The following is a 22,447-nucleotide window of genomic DNA, read 5'->3' as shown; positions in this document are numbered from 1 at the left end:
AAATCAACATGTAACCAAAGCACTCTGTGTATAACGCCATAGCATAGGATGTAGTTCAGAAAATGTCAAAGTATAGTATACGTTTCAGGAATAACATAGTATGGCCTGTAGTTCATAGTATAGCATGTTGGCAAAAAAACCCCCATAGATTATTATGTGGTTCAAAAAGCGCAAAATGATAGGATGATGCCTAAAATTGTCATGTATGATATGTGGTTGTAAAAATGTCATAGTGCAGTATATTGCCAAAATAGTATGTTATTCAAGAAACCATCAGACTATAATATGTCGTCTAAAAAATACCATAGAATAATATTTTATAGCACAAGTAAAAGTATAGAAATTTTTAAAACTGTTCAAATTCTTATATGTTTCTAAAAAACAACAAAAAAAACTTTTAAAAAAATGTCATCATTTAGCATGTCATCCCAAATATATCATAGTATAGCCTTTGGTCCAAGACAGGTCATAGTACAGCATGTCGTCCAGAAAACATCATAGTATAGCATGTCGCTCTAAAGACGTCATAGGATAGCATGTCGCTCTAAAGATGTCATAGTATAGCATGTCGCTCTAAAGATGTCATAGTATAGCATGTCGCTCTGAAAACGTCATAGTATAGCATGTCACTCTAAAAACATCATAGTATAGCATGTCGTCCAAAAAACGTCATAGTATAGCATGTTGTTCAAAAAACTTCATAGTATAGCATGTCGCTCTAAAGACGTCAGAGTATAGCATGTCACTCTAAAAATGTCATAGTATAGCATGTCACTCTAAAAACATCATAGTATAGCATGTCACTCTAAAAACGTCATAGTATAGCATGTCACTCTAAAAACATCATAGTATAGCATGTCACTCTAAAAACGTCATAGTATAGCATGTTGTTCAAAAAACTTCATAGTATAGCATGTCGCTCTAAAGATGTCATAGTATAGCATGTCGCTCTGAAAACGTAATAGTATAGCATGTCACTCTAAAATGTCATAGTATAGCATGTCGTCTAAAAAACGTCATAGTTTAGCGGTTTGTTCCAAAAACGTCATAGTATAGCATGTCGCCATAAAAACGTCATAGTATAGCATGTCATCCAAAAATCGTCATAGTATAGCATGTCGCTCGAAAAAAGTCATAGTATAGCATCGCGCTCTAAAAACGTCATAGTATAGCATCGCGCTCTAAAAACGTCATAGTATAGCATGTCACTCTAAAATGTCATAGTATAGCATGTCGCTCTGAAAACGTCATAGTATAGCATGTCGCTCTGAAAACGTCATAGTATAGCATGTCACTCTAAAAAACGTCATAGTATGGCATCTCGCTCTAAAAACGTCATAGTATAGCATGTCGTCCAACAAACGTCATAGTATAGCATGTCGCTCTAAAAACATCATAGTATAGCATGTCACTCTAAAATCGTCATAGTATAGCATGTCGCTCAAAAACGTCATAGCATGTCACTCAAAAACATCATAGTATAGCATGTCGTCCAAAATACATCATCATATAGCATGTCGCTCCTAAAACGTCATAGCATAGCATGTCTCTCTAAAAATGTCATAGTATAGCATGTCGCTCTAAAAACGTCATAGTATAGCATGTCGCTCTTAAAACGTCATAGCATAGCATGCCGCTCTAAAAATGTCATAAATATAGCATGTCACTCTAAAAAGTCATAGTATAGCATGTCGCTCAAAAACGTCATAGTATAGCATGTCGCTCTAAAATCGTCATAGTATAGCATGTCAGTCAAAAAGTCATATTATATCATGTCACTCAAAAACATCATAGTATAGCATGTCGTCCAAAATACATCATCATATAGCATGTCGCTCCTAAAACGTCATAGCATAGCATGTCTCTCTAAAAATGTCATAGTATAGCATGTCGCTCTAAAAACGTCATAGTATAGCATGTCGTCCAAAAAATGTCATAGTTTAGCATGTCCTCCAACAAACATCATAGTATAGCATGTCATCCAAAAAATGGCATGTTGCAAAATGTATACTATTGTCATGTATACTATGGCGTTTTTTTGCGCCAAAATTCATGATGATTTTTTTTTCAAAGAAAACCTTACCATAGTGTTTTTCACTGCCTCCTTTACATTATTTCATCATATGGCACGTTTTTACATGTTGAAAAATCACATTTTTTTTCGACATAGTATACTATGGCGTTTTTTTGCGCCAAAATTCATGATGATTTTTTTTTTCAAAGAAAACCTTTCTGGAATGTTTTTCACTGCCTCCTTTACATTATTTCATCATATGGTACGTTTTTACAACATTTTGAAAAATCACATTTTTTTTCGACATAGTATACTGTGGCGTTTTTTTGCGCCAAAATTCATGATTTTTTTTCAAACAAAACCTTACCATAGTGTTTTTCACTGCCTCCTTTACATTATTTCATCATATGGCACGTTTTTACAACATGTTGAAAAAACACGTTTTTTTTTCAACATTTTTTGCATTTCAGCGTATTTTGCGCCAAAATTCATGATGTTTTTTTTTTTCAAAGAAAAGCTTTCTGGAGTGTTTTTCACGGCCTCCTTTCCATTATTTCATCATATTGCACGTTTTTACATGTTGAAAAATAGCATTTTTTTTCGACAGTATACTATGGCCTTTTTTTCTCGCCAAAATTCATGATTTTTTTTTTTCGAAGAAAACCTGACCATAGTGTTTTTCACGGCCTACTTTACATTATTTCATCATATGGCAGGTTTTTACAACATGTTGAAAAAATGCATTTTTTTTTCGACATAGTATACTATGGCGTTTTTTTGAGTCAAACTTCATGATGATTTTTTTCAAAGAAAACATTTCTGGAGTCCTTTTCACAGCCTCCTTTACATTATTTCATCATATGGCACGTTTTTACATGTTGAAAAATCGCATTTTTTTCCCAACATAGTATATATGGGGTTTTTTTGCGCCAAAATTCATGATGATTTTTTTTTTTCAAAGAAAACCTTACCATAGTGTTTTTCACTGCCTCCTTTACATTATTTCATCATATGGCACGTTTTTACATGTTGAAAAATCACATTTTTTTTCGATATAGTATACTATGGCATTTTTTTGCGCCAAAATTCATGATGATTTTTTTTTTCAAAGAAAACCTTTCTGGAATGTTTTTCACTGCCTCCTTTACATTATTTCATCATATGGTACATTTTTACAACATTTTGAAAAATCACATTTTTTTTCGACATAGTATACTGTGGCGTTTTTTTGCGCCAAAATTCATGATTTTTTTTCAAACAAAACCTTACCATAGTGTTTTTCACTGCCTCCTTTACATTATTTCATCATATGGCACGTTTTTACATGTTGAAAAATCACATTTTTTTTCGATATAGTATACTATGGCGTTTTTTTGCACCAAAATTCATGATTTTTTTTTCAAAGAAAACCTTTCTGGAGTGTTTTTCACGGCCTCCTTCACATTATTTCATCCTATGGCACGTTTTTACAACATGTTGAAAATTTTTTTCGACATAGTATAGCATGTCGCTCTAAAAACGTCATAGTTTAGCCTTTAGTCCACAAAGAGTTGTTGTGTCCCGGCTGTCTGAAGTAGGTGAGGAGCAACACAAAAACAGTCCAAACGTTGGTTTCCAGAGGGTTAGACGAGTATTTATTTGAAAGAATAAGTTTACAACAACACAACATGTGAGGGGGTTAAAAGCAAATGGGTGTTAGTAAAATAAAAATAAATAAACAGAACTAAAAGTGAACTTCACATTGACATTGATGGGCATTCCAACCAGGAACAAAGTAAAAGATAATCAATAGGAAAAAAAACTCTTCCTGTTCACCTCTTCAAGCTCAAAAACACACCGCAGTAGCAGCCTAAACTAAAACTACCAATGGGTTCCCTGTTTTCCTTTGTGAATAATTCAAAGGTCCCTCTCTATCTCCCCACACATCCACCAACCACTGGAACACATCTCCAAAGTTCTGCTGGACCAGCTCAGCTTCCCCTCAGAAGAAGTGCTGCCACCTGCCAGATGAAGGATCCTTTTGAGAGGCAGCTGGCATCGTGATTGGACTGTACTTTGGTCTGTTCCAATCCAGCTTCAGCTCCAGAGACGGCAGGCGGGACGAGTCAACGGAGGCCGAGTGGACGAAGGCATGAAGCTGAGTACAATCCAGAAAACAACAGAGGAGGAGGGCAGCAGCCCAGAGCCAGAACAAACAGAGTAGCATGGTATGTCTCTTAGAAAACATCATAGTAGAGCCTTTGGTATGAAAAAACGCCATCATATACATCGTATATTGTACAAATAACAAGGCAAAGGAAAGCGACATACATTGTAGAATTGTAGTAATTGTGGGCTGACTGATTTACTGATTATCAGTATTTTATTTATTACTGATTTACGGTAATAAATACATTTAAAAATGGTGCTACTTTGGCTCTGAACCTTTATCTACCTGTGGTCGCTCTGTCTCTTGGAGTGATTTGATTGGTTATACGTCACGAATAAAACTCCTTTAACTTAACATCCGTAAACAAAACAAAAACGTATCAACAAAGTTTTCTGTTAGAGTTTGTGTTCTTCTAAGTTTAACTCCAAGATTTTAAATACTTTCATTTACTGCAAATGAATATCTACTCCAAATGTCTCACTAATAACCATTATCAGCCTTAAAAACCCACAAAACACCCCTCTATACTGGACCACACTTAGTACAGTCCGGTTCCCCCTTCTATAAATCTGCTTGGAATCGTCCACTTCCTGTTTGTCAAAGTGGCCTTCTACCTGGACAGGTTTTGTTGGAGCTCATGCAACAAACATTTTGGGTAACTGCACTTTAATATGGATGGATGACACTGAATTAGAGTCTGTTTTAATGAGATTGAGTTAAGATGTGTAGCTCTGTCATTAAATAGTAAATTATTTCTCAGAATTCACAGAGAAAAGTCTGAAATGTTTGCTAGGTTAGCGTCCCACATGTTCTTTGGCTCAGCTAAAGCTAACTCTCTCCAACTTCTGGATCTCTTGAGTTGCTTGTTGTTAAAATATCTTGCTAGAGGTGATGAAGCTCAGAAAGTCTGAGATGTTTGTTCAGAATAAGCTCATTCTCACGTCTGATCTGAACTGTCCTCTTTTGTTTGAACTTTCCCTGAACTTAGGAGTTAATGACAGAGCAGCACATCCAGACTCAGTCTCATTTATGTAGAGATTAAACTTCAGTGTCATTCATTGATGTTAAAGTGTAGTTTTTCAAATGTTTGTTGCACATGCTCCCGACCAAACCAGTCCAGGTGGAAAACGATGTGAAGAGAAAGCTCCAGAGGATGAATATCACACATTTATGTTGGAAATAAATGTCCTTTAATTAGACATTGTCATGCAAAAGTTGGATTCCCTTTAATGATGTTCAAATCTTTGTTGAGTGTTTTGTTGATGTTGGTTTCTAAATGTTTTCTGACACTCGGCCCCAAAGATTAAAACCTTCTACGGCTCACAAGCTGCAACAATTCACACATTATCAACTATCTTTCTGACTAAACTAAGATAAAAAGTGAAAAACTGCCTGATTCCTGCATCATGAATGTAAATCTTTTTGGTTTTTATGTCAGTAAACTGAATATATTTGGGTTTGACTTTTTATAAACCAAAACAAGAAATGAATTAGTGGAGAAAACAATCAACTGATTAATGGCCAAAGAAAATGTGTTTTCCAACATATATGGCTGAATTACTCCAACATTACAAGATACATACAATTTTAATTCAATTTTATTTATATAACAGCAATTACAGGTCAAATTGTCTCAAGACGCTTTATTTTTATATTTTTTTGTCATATTTAAAATATGACAAAGTAAGAAATTTAAAGCTCATGACTAATCCAATTTATTATTTGGTTTTTAAGAGATTAATGGACAATTAAAATAAGTTTCTCCACTAAAACTAATAAACATGAGGTCAAATAGAAGGAAGAGTTTTAAATACTGCAGTCCCACAATGACAAGAATAAAATTTGTCAACAAAAAGTAAATCTGCAGGTGGATTCCATGAAAGTCCTGATAAATGATAATAAAGTGTGATACTAAAGGTTTGTGGTGCTAAAAATGTCAAAGTAAAGATAGGAAGTTGAACATCTGGATGGAGGTTGATAAAAGTTGACGTCCCTTCATTTCTCTGGAGCGACTCCATGGATTTTATGGATGGTGGTTAAAGACCTGCTCGTCTAGTTGTCTTCCTTCTAGTCGCTGTAAAAAGTCAGTCCATCCTGGCCGACTTCAACACCTCTTCATGACAACTTGTTCTGCCTCCGACCTGGTGGAAACTCCAGAAACTGGGGAAAACCTGTGGAGACTCGAAGAACTCGTGGAGACTCGAAGAACTCGTGGAGACTCGAAGAACTCGTCGGGCGGGGAAAGGTGTGGTGGGTGGTGTGGGGTGGTGGGGGAGTAGAGGGGGGAGGCCGCCACCCACCTCCCCGCCTACTCTCCGCCCTGACTCCACCCAGACTCCGCCCTGGCTCCGCCCATGTGGTGACTTCAGGAACTACGATGTCAAAGGGACGACGAATTTATTTCTTTGTATCTGATCTGTAGCTCAGTGAGTTAAGGATTTGCCTATGGAGCTGCAGGTCGCTGGTTCAAGACCAGACACTTCTTAAATTTTCTCAATATCCTGACAAAGACAAAGAAAGAAAACTGCCAGTGGCGGGTCTCGAACCTGCGACCTTCCACTCTGTAGTCTCTCCTCTTATCCCCCTGAGCTACTCGCTCAGATACTAATTCTTCTTTTTTTTGCGCATTTATCATCTATTTTTTGTCGTTTTCGAGTTTTTTTTTTAACTTGAGTCTCGACTCGACCGTTTTTCTCAGGAGGTTGGACTTTTGCCTTTGTGCTGGAGGGTTGAACCCTCAGTTCCAAGACTTTCCAAGCCTCCACACCTCCCGAGTCCTTAGGACCTGAGCTTTCACACAGTCTGAGGGCTGAACTTTTCTAAGTCCCACAGTAGATCTCTGTTAGTTTGAACCTTCAGACAGTCCAAGGACTGATATCTTCTAAGTTCCTGAGTAGTTCTCTGTTAGTTTGAACCTTCAGACAGTCTGAGGACTGATATCTTCTAAGTTCCTGAGTAGTTCTCTGTTAGTTTGAACCTTCAGACAGTCTGAGGACTGAAGTTTTAAAAGTTTCTCAGTACTTCTCTGTTAGTTTGAACCTTCAGAAAGTCTGAGGACTGAAATCCTAAAAGTTCTTGAGTAGTTCTCTGTTAGTTTGAACCTTTAGACAGTCTGAGGACTGAAGTTTTAAAAGTTTGTCAGTACTTGTCTGTTAGTTTGAACTTTCTGGTTAACAGAAGCCTTAAAACTTGTGACCATGAGTCTTGATTTCACATTTAGATCATCCGAGTTCTTCTCAGACCTTCATCTGTGGGTTTTTTAGAAATCCTCAACAAACTTTGATTCTCTTCACTGAACAGTAAAGTTTGTGGAGATCAGAAGGTAACATTAGTTTGATCAATGCCTTCAACTACTAGTAGACTTTATCTGGAAAGCAGTTTTCTGAAATGAGTTCTTAGTAAATCTGTCCACAATCAAACCAAGAACATAGAAAGAGGAAATGTTTGAAGAAACAACTTGATGTTTTCATTTCAGACTAGAAAACGCTTTAAGATCTTCATCTGTTTTTGCTCTTTTTGATCGTTTTATTGTCTCTTCTGTTTAATTTGATCTTCTAAAGTTTAACTGGTGTCTTTTCAAATGTTTTGTCTTTAGTTTGATTCTTCTTAAATGTTTAGTTTTGCTCTTTTCTCACCTTTTATTCTTTTCTAATGTCTGATTTGATTTCCAAATGTTTTGTCTTTTTAATGTTTGTTGTTTTTTCAAATGGTTTATTGGCTTGTTTGAAAAAATTCCTTTTCTTTCCCAATGTTTAATTTTAGATTAAATCTTTAAGGTTTTTCTTTTTAAATGTTTTACCACCTTTAAATGTTTAATTTTCTTTTTAAATGCTTCATTGTATTTTCTGTTTAATTCCTATTTAAAGTTTTATTGTCTTTAAGATTTAATTTTCTAATTGAACATATAATTTTTTAATTAAATGTTCTGTGGTTTTTAAATGTTTAATATTCTTCTTGTTTAATTGTATTTTTTAAATGTTTAATTTAAAAAATATTTCATCTTTAATGTTTAATATATTTGTTTAAAAAATTTTGTTTAATTTCATAATTAGATCTTTTTTATCTTTTGTTTAGTTATATAATTAAATATTTTGTCTCTTTAATATAATTTAATATAATTTAATGTTTAATTTTCTTTTTAAAACTTTTATTGTATTAAATGTTTTTTTCCTTTGATTTAATTGCTTTTTTAATGTAGTTTATTTCATTAATCTTTTTTCTGTCAAGATTTTAACCCCAACCTTAAAAATGAAACAAACCCTTAAATCACAATGAAAATACTTCTGTTGTCACAATCATGAGTTAATCAATTATTCAGTTTATCAATTCAACTTTATTTGTTTAGCACCTTTCACACAGATGACAAAACTAAACAAGCAAAGAGAAAAAACTATGATTAAAACTCAAATCATATTTAAAAGAAAGATTTAACATGGTAATAAAATATGTTGTGTTCAGGGGATGGAGGGAGTTTATTGAAGTCTTCTTGGGCTCACATGGGAAATCATTTAAAATATAAACTTGATATTCAGTCTAAGGAAACTGCAGAGCGACAGAAGAACCAACAATATCTTCTGTTTTCTCCTTTAATGAGTCGACTCTTCTTGTGCTTTCAGACCAAAGAACTACAGACTCTTCACAACCTGCTCAAACTCTTGGTACAGGACCTCACCACACGGGTCAAGAAGGTTTCTGTCTCATTTCTACTCTGAAGCTCACCTTCTCCTGCTCAAACTGCTGACAAATGTTTCTGCTGCTCTAAAGTCTGGTCTCCAGAACTTCCTAAAAACTCTCAAAGTCTCTTCTGCTGCAGGTTGCTTTGTAGAACTGTTCCAAAAAACCTCACTAAACCACATGGAGGAGCCTCAAGATAGTCGTCCAAATGAAACCGTACAAAAACCAAACTAGCACAACCCAAACGCTAAAGTCTCCTGCAGCCTACCAGAGAACCTCTGAGAACAGAGAATCAGGACAGGAACTCTTACCTTCTGGACAACCAACGCTGGTTCTCAAACAAGAATACAGAATGTGTCTGACCAAAAACCTCTGATGACTCACTACAGCCAAGATAAAGACACAACTCAGCTGCACCAAATCCACTAATCACTGCACACATTAGCACCATGTGATAACTGTGGCTAAAGAACCTCATTTACCAAGACAACTATCCAGTACAAAGCCCTAAAACACACCAAGAAACACATTAAAGACGATTTTACTGTTGGAAGCTACAAGCCAACGCCAAAAGAACAAACTAAAGCAACGGAACCAAACCCAGTTCAGTGGTGAAGAGAAACAGATGAAATGTTTGTCTGCAGCTAAATAAAGCAGGAAGACACTGAGCTGCTCAGGTGTTCCTGATAACACCAAGCAGCCACCTGGACAGCCAATAGGAACACAGCTTCCTGGAAGTCCAGAGGGCTGGCTTAGTGAAGGAAATTTAGTTTAAAGTTGAAGCAGAAAGTTAACAAAGAAAGTTGAAAACCACCTTCTGATACCTGAAATCTCAGAGTTTTTACACAAAGAACACCTGAACATGTCAAACTGGTTCCATAGTAGAACCATCATTGTAAAAACATCATAGTATGGTGTGTTGCTCAAAAACATTACAACCCAGCTGTCTAGGGTCGCTGATGAGCAACACAAAAACAGGACAAACGCTGGTTTCCAGGGGGTTAGGAGGATATTTATTTGAAAGAGGAAGTTTACAACAACACAACATGTGAGCAGAAAAATCACAAAGTCTGTCTTTAGTTCAGCTGAAAATATTAGTTTTTGTCTTTTTTATTGACCAAACTTTTCAGGAAGTAGATGAAGAATAATTAAAGCTCTCATGTAGAAGTCCAACTTATTTTGGATCCTTGTGGAGAGTTTAATCTTAGAGTTTGTAAAGCTGTTGAGTTTTTAGAGTCACATGGATTGTTTTGACATTCAATAACAGAGTCCTGAAATAAAATTACAGTTGTGGATTTCTGTCATTTAGTCTGGACTAAACAAATAACAGCAGCATAAATCTCAAATGTCATTATGAGGAGTCTGGATTGAGGTTTCTCACTTGATAATGATCAAAACATGAAATTTAGGTTGGTTTAAAGGAATATTCCACCTTAAATCTTTGAATGTTGACCTAAAAGGTTGGTTTCAGGAAGTATTCCACCGACAAGGTCCTCAAACATCCACTTTAAAGGAACATTCCACCAAAAATCCTTGGACATGCACCTAAAATGTTGGTTTAACAGAGTATTCCATCCAAAATCCTCAAAGAGACCTGAGGGGCTGGTTGAAAGGAATATTCCACCTAAAACCTCAAATATAGACCCCAAAGGGTGGTTTAGAAAAAATCCTTCAATGTAGACCAAAAAAGTTAGTATGGAGGAATATTCCACCTGAAATGTAGACCTGAGAAGTTGGTTTGGAAGAATATACAATCCTAAACATCCTTAAATGTAGACTAAAAGATGGTTTGGAAGAAAATTCCACCTAAAATCCTCCAATGTAGACCTAAAAGGTGAGTTTAATGGTATATTCCACCTAAAATTCACTACTGTAGACCTTGGAGGTTGGTCTGATGGTAAATTCCACCCAACATCCTGGAACATAAACTTAAAAAGTTTGTTCAAAGGAATATTCCACCTAAAATCCTTCAATGTAGACCAAAAAATCTTGGTGTAAAGGAGTATTCCACCTTAAATGTAGACCTAAAGGATGGTTTGGAGTAATATTCTACTCTAAAATCTTCCAATGTAGACCTAAAAGGTTGATCTGATGGTATATTCTACCCAACATCCTGGAACATTTACCTAAAAGGTTGGTTTAATGGTATATTCCCAGAAGAACCCTTGAACATTGGGCTTAATGGTATATTCCACCCAAAATACTTGTACATTTACCAAGAAGTCAGCGTAAAGGAAATGTAGACCTAAAAGGATTGTTTAAAGGAATATTTAAAGGATTATTTTCATTATTTAATAATCTGTTATCAGTCAGAACCCTGGTAAACTTATTTTCATCAGTTTTTTTAGTGGAAGTCACAAATAAAGGAGCTCTTGGTTTTTCCCGGTGTTACTGAGTCCAAAGCTGCTGTTTCAACACAGAACGTTCACATGCATCCACAAACCTCTCAGCACTCAAACACCCACAGACAGGAGGCCGGCTGGACCGAGGCTCGGCGGCGTCCTCAGACCCACGAGTCGGGGAGTCGCTGAACTTGTTGGTCCGGTTTGAAGGCCTCCATGTGGTCCAGTAGAAGTCCACGTAGTCGGTGTTGGCTTTGAACCGCAGCGACTGGCCTCCATCAGGTGGACCAGCTCGTCCTCGTAGGGCTCCTCCTGTAGCCTTGAGGGAACCACAGGAACATTCAGTAGCTGTTGGAGTTCTTCCTGTCAGGCTCGTGGTAGAACGGCTCTGAAGAATCTTGTACTTGTCTTATCTGGAACAATCTAACAGCCTAAACTGTTAACAGCAGTGTAAAGAAGCAAACACACAGGCAGAGATTAGGACTCAAACTAGATTCATTTTAGAAAACAAATCAGCTTAGAGGCATTTGTTCACACATGTGGCTGAATAGGAGGCCGTCCAATCAGATTGGAGGTCTTCACTCTGTAGGTTGTTTGTTGGGTGAGACTCTTGGACCTCCATCAGCTGACGTGGATGTTTGATGGTCTTCCTCTCTAGTGCCAGATGATCCATCCATGAATTCAGCAGCTACAGACTGAAATGAAGCTCATGCTGCCGTTATTGAATTCCTGTTCCAGATCAAATGTTCAGATCTCACCTTGAATGCAGCCGTCTGCTGTCTGATAGTTTTTCTCATTGTAGTCTTCAATAAAGTCTTTTTCCTCATGTCAGGATGTGGTGAGACTCTTTCTCAGTCTCTGCAGACGTCCCTCATTGTGCATCTCCAGAGAAGAAACAGAAAAACTGATCACTGCTTCAGCATCAAAAGCTCTCCAGCATTGAGAGTGTTTTAGGAATTCATTCATTGTGTTGTGAACTTTGAAGGAGCAGAAACTTTACAGCTGCCAAAGATATGAGCTCCAATTCTGGATGTTTTAAGAAATGAAGTTCATCAAATGAACACTTGATTTTTGCTGATAACTCTCATTAAATTACTGAAGAAATCTAACATAAAAACCTGTAAACTCTCAGGCAGCTTTTGTTAAAGTTTGTCTATAATTCTATCATCATGTTCTGGAACCAGGACTCTGCAGAAGTTCCTTCAATCAGATACTTGTGTGTTTCTATTTAAGGCCTCAGGTTTGAACGTACAGCAGAGGATTAGAAAGAAGTGATTTTAATGTTTAAATCAGTCCAGTAAATGTTTGGAGTAAAAATGATTAAAATGTTGATTTAGATAGATTTGTGTCATAAATAATATTGTAGAGTCTCACTTAAATAGATCCAAATGAGTTCAGTGTATTTACATTTTATAGAATATTTGATTTCTTAATCTCAATACTGTAGAGTCTGATCTTAAATATTATAATAATGATGTCAATTTAAATAATAAACTTTTATCAGCTAAACTCACATAATAAATATCACTGCACAACCTGAACATTCATATTATTGAGGTAAATTTACATAAATCCTGATATTCTAGAGTCTTAACTGGAATATTTCTAACATGAATCTTTTTGTATTGTGCTGATAAACAACAATAATCCGACTTTCAGATAATATTTATTGTCTGTGATTGTGAGACTAAATTCCTCCACATTCTATAACTTTACCTGCAGCAGCTGTAGGAATAAATAAAAATAGAATCTGTTCATTTCCACATTATGCACATTTATTTATTCTTAATATCTCAGACTGAATGTAGCTGGCAGTAAAAACAAACTGATCTGCTGGACTGAATTTCCCAAAATGGAAACATGGACAGAATTTAACACTCCTGTATCCATGGCAACGCTAAAGTTTCTGCTTCTTACCAAAGTTCACAACACAAGTAATGATTTGAATGTAAAACTTCAGGGATGACTGCTGACCATGAGTATTCTGATCAATACTTCATGATCAATATCAGGACAGATGTTACAATTCCAGCTGTTGCATTAGACTGCAGTTATTCACAGAGAAATTAAAACATCACATTCCTCATAAAAACTAGATGGGACTTTTATTAAATAAAGAGTTGGTGAATAAACAGTGTAAAAAGTGCAAAGCAGCTCCATTAAATCAGGAGATGTGAGACTTCCACAGCATGGATCACCATCTGCTGTGTTGATTCATAGCTGAATGTCAGAATGAACTGAGATAGAAAAGCTGCTTTGAGCTGCAACATTACAGTCTGACAATCCAACACCATCACAGTTTTCATCTGGTTGTTTTGCTCCAACATGCTGTGAAGTTCAGTTTTTACCTGAATCAATACAGAGATTCTATTTCCAACCAAGACTGGAATAAAAATTAGAATGTTATGAGGTTATTAATGCAACTAAATCCTTTCAGATGGAAGGATTTACTTCTAAGTTCTAATTCAAGTTTCAGTTGGAGCTCATTGCATTCACAAAGAAAAACAGTGAAACCTTCATAGCAACATTTAATAAACCTAAAGCTTCCCTGTTGGCTCATTGGTGGAGTTTGTTACTGAGCATCTGAACCTTAAATCCAGTGAGACGACCATCTTCAGTCGAGGCCAGTCAGAGAACTTCAAGACCTTCCATCAGCTGGACCAGATGTGGCATCATCTCCCTCTGAACATCTGGATGACAGGAGAAAAGACAGAAATCAAACACAGATCACACAAATACAATTTATTCACTTTCATCATTTTATAAAAGTAGCATGAACTTTATTAAAACTTGACAACATCAGTAATGAAAGTAAATGTTTTTATCTCCTGTTGAAGCTAAATTTAAAGTCAATTTTAATGACAGTTTATCCTGAGAGGAGTGAGAATGGAGCTTTTCTTTCCTTTTTAGAATATTCCCTCAAAATATTCTGTTTATTATTGGCTTTAGAAGCATTTTTCTTACTTATTTTTAGATTCCTCAGACTGATGGACTTCGCTGGTTTGCAGATAATTTCATGTACAATGACAATAAAGATCTTCTATTAGAACATATTTTGCTGAAACAAGAACTGAAACTTTCTCAACCATCTCTCAGTCTGCAAAATTCCAGCTGCGACAAAGAATTATCTGATGTAGTTATTATTATAATCTTTACTGAACCAGCCCTGGAATTAATAAAAATCTGTATATGGATATGATTTTCTCTGATGGAACCACTAAAACTGCATCCAATAAAGTAAATCTCTTCTGCACTGCACACATACTACACTTTTATATAACTCTGGATGTCAGAGTAAAGGCAGACAGATCCACCGATCAGCCACAACATTCTGACCACTGACATCCATCATCTTGTTCTAATGCAACGTTCTGCTGGGAAACCTTGACGTTCATGTGGATGTTTGACATGTACCACCACCTAAACACTGCAGGACAAACAACCCCCTAGTCTCCATGGCAACAGCAGTCCTTGATGCCAGCTGCCTCCCTCAGCAGGACGAACTAAAACTACTCAGGAGTGGTCTGAGGAACACGACAGAACTAAGCTGTTCACCTGGGTTCCACACTCCCCACATCCACATCTGATGGAGCATCTGTGGGATGGTCCAGGATCAGCCTGGTCTAGGTAGGACCCACCCTGCAACCCACAGGATCCACAGGATCCCCAGAGGTTCTGATGAACCACTGTGTCAGAGGAGTTTTAGCAGCATAAAGGGACCAACACAGTATTAGTCAGGTGGTCAGAATGTTCTACTGTTATATTGTCATGCTGATTATATGATTAGTAAATGTTACCATCAATTATAACGTCCACATTGATCAGGAAAAAAAACAACTATCAGTTCATTCAGAAACTGTGGGGTTAAACCTAAAAACATAGACCTCAACAGCAGTTTGTTTCAAAGCAGAACACCAGCTGGTTTTCACTAAAGAAGCTTTCAGAGCAACAACTAAATGACAGTTTTGTTCTCATTAAGTTCACAGAGTCAGAATCAGCCAAAATAATGTTTACACACATCAGGAAAAGAAAAACTTTTATAAATATTTCATTTGTATCAGTACTTCTATACATATAGATTCCTCTTTCTAAGTTTGATCAAATCACGATAACTCTGTGTCCTGTTGTACGATGTTTTCCCAACAGATGGCACTACCTCATGAATGGAGCATCAACAAGTGACGTCTACAACACAACAGAAATGTCTGGAAGCCAGTGGCCTCCACTTTGAGCACCTCTTGTAATTGTAGAGGCCAAAGATAACTTTTATTAATCTCCTGATGTCTGAATACATTTGGTATTGAAATATTTATGCTAGTTTTTCTTTTCCTGATGTGTGTAAACATTATTTTGGCTGACTCTGTAGGATGGGTTTCTGACAGGTCACCAGGCAACATCTTTTTATAATAATGACAAACATACCTGCATTCTACAGGAGTGATTTTCCTCATATGCAGGTAAAGATGTGTGAGGAGCTTAGAGATGACAGGAGCAGGAGTCATCCTCACTAATTCAGCTTCCACCTAGAAACAGAAAGACCACAAACAAACACACTGATATACTCTCAAACGTTCAACCTCACAGCCTCAAAATATCTGTTTAGGAAGTGTTGTGTTTCTAAATTCTGCTGAAAGCATTGACAGACATTCTCTTACAAGGTTGTGTAAAAAGCAGCTTGTCCTCTGAGCTACTGAGAAATCTTCCTGAACAAAGTTTCTACGTGTAAATCAGCTCAACAAAAACTAAAGCCTCAGTCAGAGATAACAGGTATCACAGATTATAAACAACTTTCTTTGTTAACTCAGACTTTCTACTTCAACCTCACATAAAAAGGGGAGTTTAACTCGTCAGGTGACTGAAAATGAACGGCTTGTGCAGTTCTAGATCCAAAAGTAGGATGTTTCATCTCATGTTTTACTACAAATACATGCAATAATAAATAAATACAATGGCTGGTTGTTAGTTTATTCACTATTAATGTCATTTTATATACTGGATTGAACTTGAGCAGTGGAAGAGAGAAGGAATTTAATGAAATTATGGAGATTCAGAGGTAATGTTGCACAATGTTATGTTAAGCTCGGTTTAATTCAAAGCAGCTGAATGTTAAACTTCAGTGCAGCTGAACGGGTTTCAGTGAACCTTAAAGTAAAATAACTTTTTTAAAAGCTAAAATAAACAGCAGAGAAATACAGGTTGAGAAATTCCTTCTAATAATGAGGACAGCTGCAGCAGCAACTAACACAGGTGTTCAGCGGTAAGTTAGCCACCTGTGTTAATTAGCCCGCTAGCTAACTTAGCCGCTTAGCTAGCTAACTTAGCCGCTTAGCTAGCTAACTTAGCCGCTTAGCTAGCTAACTTAGCCGCTTAGCTAGCTAACGTGTCCGGACCAACTGCTCAAACACGACAAAACACAACTCTTCACAAGTCGCTGATTTAACGTACAACAAAACAACGCTACAGGTTAGAAGTATTTATCTTCTTACCGTGTTTTACTCCAAAAATAAGGTCAACAACAGCCAGAGATGCTAACAGACGTTCAGACCATAGATACATACAGCAAACTAGATCCACTAGCGCGCTGTCTGACCAATCACTGCTCTCTGGCTCTCAGTCAGTCTGACCAATCACTGCTCTCTGGCTCCACACTTGCTGATGACCACTTCCGGTCTCAGAAAATGAAAAAACGGACCTTTTTTCGTTTCTGTCTCTTACTGATTTTATTTTCTTGTTATTCTAAATATAAAATGAAAATCAAAGCATTTTTAAAATTTCGTATATTCCTTTTTGATCATGAAAAGGAAAAACGCCTGCTATTTCAATTTTAATTTTTGTATTTTAAAACGAAAATCAAATAACCACTCGTTTTTTGTTTTTCAATACCCGTTTCAGAAGGGAAAATCCAGTTGCCAAAATATACACGGACCTGAAAAGCATTTCGCTTCAGTGTGTGTTCTGTTTAAAGAAAAGTGACTTTTGACATTTTTCCTTCCTGCTCATTGGCTTTTATCTAAATATTTTTAAAAGAAATCCATCTGTTTGACTGAGCTTCATCTAAAGCTGCGTTTCCCTTTATTTACCTAAAACCTCAAATATGCAGCTTTAAATCTTTACCTCTGGGTGAATTCGACTTTAGAGGGTGTTTGAAATCTGAGCCACATGTTGTGAGTGAATATTGCAGCTGTTCTGTTTTTACTGCATCATCACAGAACTGAAGAACAAAATGAGACTTAAAATGACCAAAAACAACCAAGAAGAGACAGAAAATTAAACGTAGCATTCATTTGAGTTTAATAGAACAAATGTTCTACTGTTCTCAGAGTCAGAGTTTGTCTTCATGATTCTGCTACAGCTCAGAGCAAACACAAACCTGAAGTCTAACCTCCAAACCACTTCCTGCCTGCTCAGCTCCTCTGCTGGGTTTCAGACGTTGTTTACTCCAGCTGGAGGCCTCGTCTGACGCCTGGAGCTCTGATCGTCCTTCTGCAGACAGCTTCAACCACTCGGACACCTCTTACTTTCACTTTTCTTCTCTGCTTTCGGTTCGTCCATCGTCCTCTCTTCGTTCTGCTCCAGGAATAAACGGTCTGGTTTGCAGCAGTGCATGCTGGGAAGGTTCTGGTCTGAACTCTGAAGGATTCATCTCCACATGAACACGTCCAGCTCAGTCCACTGCTGGTTGAAGAACGTTTTAAAGCTCTGATCTGATCCTGCAGTAAACCAGCGTCTCCTGAATAAACTGTTCAGCTGGACTCTATGTTTGCTCCAGACGACACAAAACAAGAAAAGTTCACAGAGCAGCTACAAAAATCAGGTTTTATTCTTGGAGTTTTTATTTAGCAAAAGAATTCTGAAAAAAAATCAAACAAAGGAGATAAAAGGGGCCTGAAAAAGTTACTGATGCTTCAGTTGTTGCAGTTGAGCTAGGCTAGTTAGCTGTTAGCATTAGCAGCGTAACTCTGAATAAATGATTCATGAACAGCTGGAGCATCTGGAGCTGAGCTGATTGGTCTTATTAACATCCTGTCTGACCCAGTTTAACGCTGCTGGCCCTTTTGGCGGTCCACAGATGAACAGCTCGGTGTTTCTGAGTTCATCTGGTTTCTGTAGAACCACTCATAAAGACTGTGATCTGATTGGCTGTTGCAGGAAGTGACTCCAGCTTGTGATCTGTAAACCTGATTAAATACCGCAGAAACCCACAGAAACAGTCATTAAAAGGTTTCTAACATTTATAAAGTTCATCATTCAGTCTGAGGGACTCCTAGAACCCTGGAGGTTCTGTGACGGAACCTTTGAAACGTGAATCTTTGTCTCTAAAAAAATCATTTTGGTTCTTTATATTTTTATTTATATTGGTTCTTTAGATTTATTAAAGGTCTTCTAGAACTAGAAAAGCATCTTTTGACTCAGAAATATTCATCCAGAGATGCTAGTATTTGGTGTGTTTCCACAGAGCATGATACTGCCGCCTCCATGCTTGATGGTAGTTCTGCTGTTCTGGGGCTAAAGGGGGTAAATCCTCACCTTCTCTCCAAACAGTTTTCTGCTCATTGTGGACTAATAGCTCAGAGTTAGTTTCATCTGACCTCTGATGTTAGGAGAGTCACTAGAAGCTCCAGAGACGAGATCTTCACCAGCAGTAGAACCTTTGTAGAACTCCTCGCGCGGTAGGATTAGTTTCTCTAAACTAAAACCAAAGCGGTTCCTTCCTGTCATGGATTCATCAGCTGTGTTCTGGACCAGTAGAAATGGAGCCTCCAGGAGAACATCCCCATGCTGAGCAGCAGCTCCATGTTCAGGATGTCCTTCCTCACATCATGTACCTGCATAGAAGGAGCATCTATTTCTGTCTTCACACCTCCACCCAGACATGAAACCACAGAGTAGAATCTCATGGAGGTGAGTGTGAGTGAAGCCACACCAAACTAAACAACTGTTTGAAGCTGGAGCTGCAGCAGCCACATGAGTCCTCAACGTTCAGCTGATGTTTCTGCAGCAGCAGAGAGCTGCATGGAGAAGCTGCTGCACGCTCTGCAAGCAGAGGTTAGACGTGTTCACAAATTATGAGTCACCACATCCTCTTCCTCCACTCAGTTCATCCTTCAAAAACAACCAGCAGCTCCTCCGACTCTGACTCTAATCCTCCTCCTCCATGGCAGGACCCAGGGGACAATGTGGAGTCCAGATTAGCAGCACCTCCAGACCAACCACTAGGGTTAGACTCCTCTCCTGCTCTCCTTCACCAGGATCCTGAGGCCAGAAGCTGACAGGAGAGGATGGCTTCAACACGTAGCAGCACACAGGATAAAGTAGAACTGTACGACATCTTTCCACTGGTAACTCACCTCATGGTTTTAGCTCCATCATGGTTTTAGCTCCATCATGGTTTTATCTCCTCATGGTTTTAGCTCCATCATGGTTTTATCTCCTCATGGTTTTAGCTCCATCATGCTCCATCATGGTTTTAGCTCCATCATGGTTTTAGCTCCATCATGGTTTTAGCTCCATCATGCTCCATCATGGTTTTAGCTCCATCATGGTTTTAGCTCCATCATGGTTTTAGCTCCATCATGGTTTTACTTCCTCATGGTTTTAGCTCCATCATGGTTTTATCTCCTCATGGTTTTAGCTCCATCATGGAGGGTGACTTCTTGGCAGGAAGGATAGATTGTGAGTTGCAGAGATTTGAAATGTTCCCTAAAACCACTAGAAAACTCTACAGCAGAACTTAAAGCCATGAGGTCGATGGTTGAAGGAACCTGGAGAACATCAGTCCAGGTTCAGCTCCACCGGTTTCCTGTCTGCTCCAGGAGAATTTTTAAGATTTTATTGCTTGTTTTTAAGGTGTTAATGGGTCAGAACCTTCTTATTTATCTGAGCTTTTACACGTCCATGCTCCAGCTTGAACGCTGAGGTTGGCCAATCAGATGCTCCTTCGCACCTTATTTATGAATTCTCATCAAACCGCTTCCATCCAGACTGCAGATAGTGAATCCATCCCCCCAATGCCGGTTTGTTCACATTCAATACGAATCTGGAACCTTTTAAAGCACTGGTTTCTGGTAGGACTGGCCGGAGTGGGACCTAATTATTATATATCTGTTATTATTATTATTATTATTATTTGTCTGTTATTATTATTATATGTTATTATTATATATCTGTTGTTATTACATTATTATATATCTGTTCTATGTTTAATAGATAAATGAACAATCTCCACTCATTTTAGTGTCAACTGGAAAGCAAAAACACACAAAAATGTTTTTTTATTGTAAATAAATTCAGGCGTCTAGGGGTTAAAGTTCCCAGATCCACACTCTGATCCAGAACCAGAACCAGAACCAGAGGTGAACGAGTCTTTTCTGTATGTGCATCCAGTCTGTGGAACCTCTTTCCTGTTCTAATTAGAACCTCTCAGGTTCTGATACCTTCCTGTCCGTTCTGTAGACAGACGTCCTCTCTGAGCTTTGACACCTTCATGTCCGTCATCGTTCATCTTGTTCTGTTTGTTAGATCTCCTCCTCCTCTCCTTGATCTCCTGAACCAAAGTCAGGGACGATAACCACTAAACTATCCAGCTGCTCCTGAGATAAATCTAACTTTTACAGGTAGACCACCTGAGCGGCAGGTAAACCACAGTGGGCCTCACACAGCTGCTGGCTGACGGTGGGAATCAGCTTCATTCTGCGTTCTCAGAGGTTCTCCTCCTGTCTCTGTTAGTAAAGAGCAGGAGGAGGTTGGAGATGATTAAAGCTGATTCCTCTCTAGAAAATCCTGCTGAAGCCACAGAGCTGCAGGATGAAATGCTCCTCACATCATCTGAACAAACTTCAGACGTCTAGTTCATGTTTCTGTTCTGTTTGGTTCCTGCTGGAGAACGTCTGATTCCTCATTTAAACCTTTAAAACCAGCAGAACAGAGAAGAAAAGTGAACTTTGATGTATTCTTCTGTTCATCTGCAGACTTTAATGTCTGACAGAAAACAGCTGTGATTCATCACAGGATGGAGAAAATGTTTCATCTTAACTTCAGAGCTGCAGGTTTTTCATTTAGTAGAAGTTTTATCTTTTCACAGCCGAACGAAGAGGACGAGATGTTTCTTCATGTGTTCCTCAGCTGGTAGCAGAACTGGAGTGCCAGCAGCAGGTGAACAGCTCAGTCCTGGTCCTGTTCTGAGGCCTTGTCCCCACGTAGCCGGGTATCTCACAAAACGAAGATGTTTTTCTACGATTCGGCCTATCATCCACACGAAAACGCAGATTTACGTCATCAAAAACGATTCTTTTTAAAAACTCCGACCAAAGTGAAGATTTGCGAATTCTCCGTTTTATGCGTCTGCATGTGGACATCAGTAACCGGGGTTTTGCGTTTCGAAACGTCACCGCCTGCGACAAAATATGTTCTTGCGTCACATATGCGACCTGTGTTTACATTCGGTAACAGTATGGATGCTCTCACAAGGTTTTGGACGCTGTTTCTTGTACAGGCGCTTTTTACTTGCTTGTTTTTACAAGCCCAGATACTGCCCCACATTCAACAACACAGGCGAAGGACAACGTTAAGGACGGTTATTCTCCACCACCTTGCTAGGATTTGGGGAACTACTGCCACCTAAAGGTCCAGCATGCTTATGAATGTGCTGAAAAACGCACTTATGCGGTTAGGTGTGGATGAAGTTTTTTTCTAAAAACGAGGTGGTGTGTACGTGTTTTTTTCTAGACGGAGGGGACAGGATATTCGGTTTTACAAAAACCCTGCTACGTGTGGATAAGGCCTGATTTACACACTCTGTAGTCCTGGACTCACCTGGACTCACCTGGACCAGGGGTGGATGATGAGGAAGTCAGTTTTGGGACTTCCTGCCTTGAATCAGACTCACCTGTTACCTGTCAGAACTCAGACCTACAACTAGAACTACAATAATAACGCTAATGATAATAAAAAAATAATAATAATAGCAATATTATTATTATTAGTGTTATTATTAATATTTCTGTCTCCAGTCCTTTACATATAAAATGATTTAACAGAAGCTAAAATTGATTTTATTAATTCCTAAATAATCAACCTCAAAGAATGTAATCGGATACTACAGGAAGTAATCCTGATACGCACAAGTAACTAAACACCGATTGATTGATATTGATAGATGATTACTGAAGAAACACAAACACCAACCGATCAGATATATTGATTCCACTGTTTCCATGGAAACACACATTATCAGCAGCTCTGAACAGGTGATGCAGTAACACCTGGTAG

General features: G+C 37.9%; 1 long non-coding RNA gene across 3 annotated transcripts; it reads right to left on the bottom strand.

Annotated features, from left to right (window-relative positions):
- Nucleotides 1-9,827: 9,827 nt before the first annotated feature.
- Nucleotides 9,828-16,744, bottom strand: LOC129350990 (uncharacterized). Of its 3 annotated transcripts, XR_008604601.1 has the most exons (4): nt 16,666-16,744; nt 15,602-15,702; nt 11,938-13,869; nt 9,828-11,833 (listed from the first exon to the last, which is right to left on the bottom strand). It is a non-coding gene; the product is annotated as an uncharacterized LOC129350990 (long non-coding RNA). The 3 variants fall into 3 exon arrangements; XR_008604602.1 differs by having other exon boundaries at nt 9,828-13,869; XR_008604603.1 differs by lacking the exons at nt 15,602-15,702; nt 16,666-16,744 and adding an exon at nt 14,735-15,496 and having other exon boundaries at nt 9,828-13,869.
- Between the last annotated feature and the right edge of the window lie 5,703 nt (nt 16,745-22,447).

The sequence above is a fragment of the Amphiprion ocellaris genome, chromosome 17 (assembly GCF_022539595.1).
Source record: "Amphiprion ocellaris isolate individual 3 ecotype Okinawa chromosome 17, ASM2253959v1, whole genome shotgun sequence".
Taxonomy (NCBI): Eukaryota; Metazoa; Chordata; class Actinopteri; family Pomacentridae; genus Amphiprion; species Amphiprion ocellaris.
The sequence above is the reverse complement of the archived record's forward strand: the minus strand, read 5'-3'. Positions and strand labels throughout refer to the sequence as shown.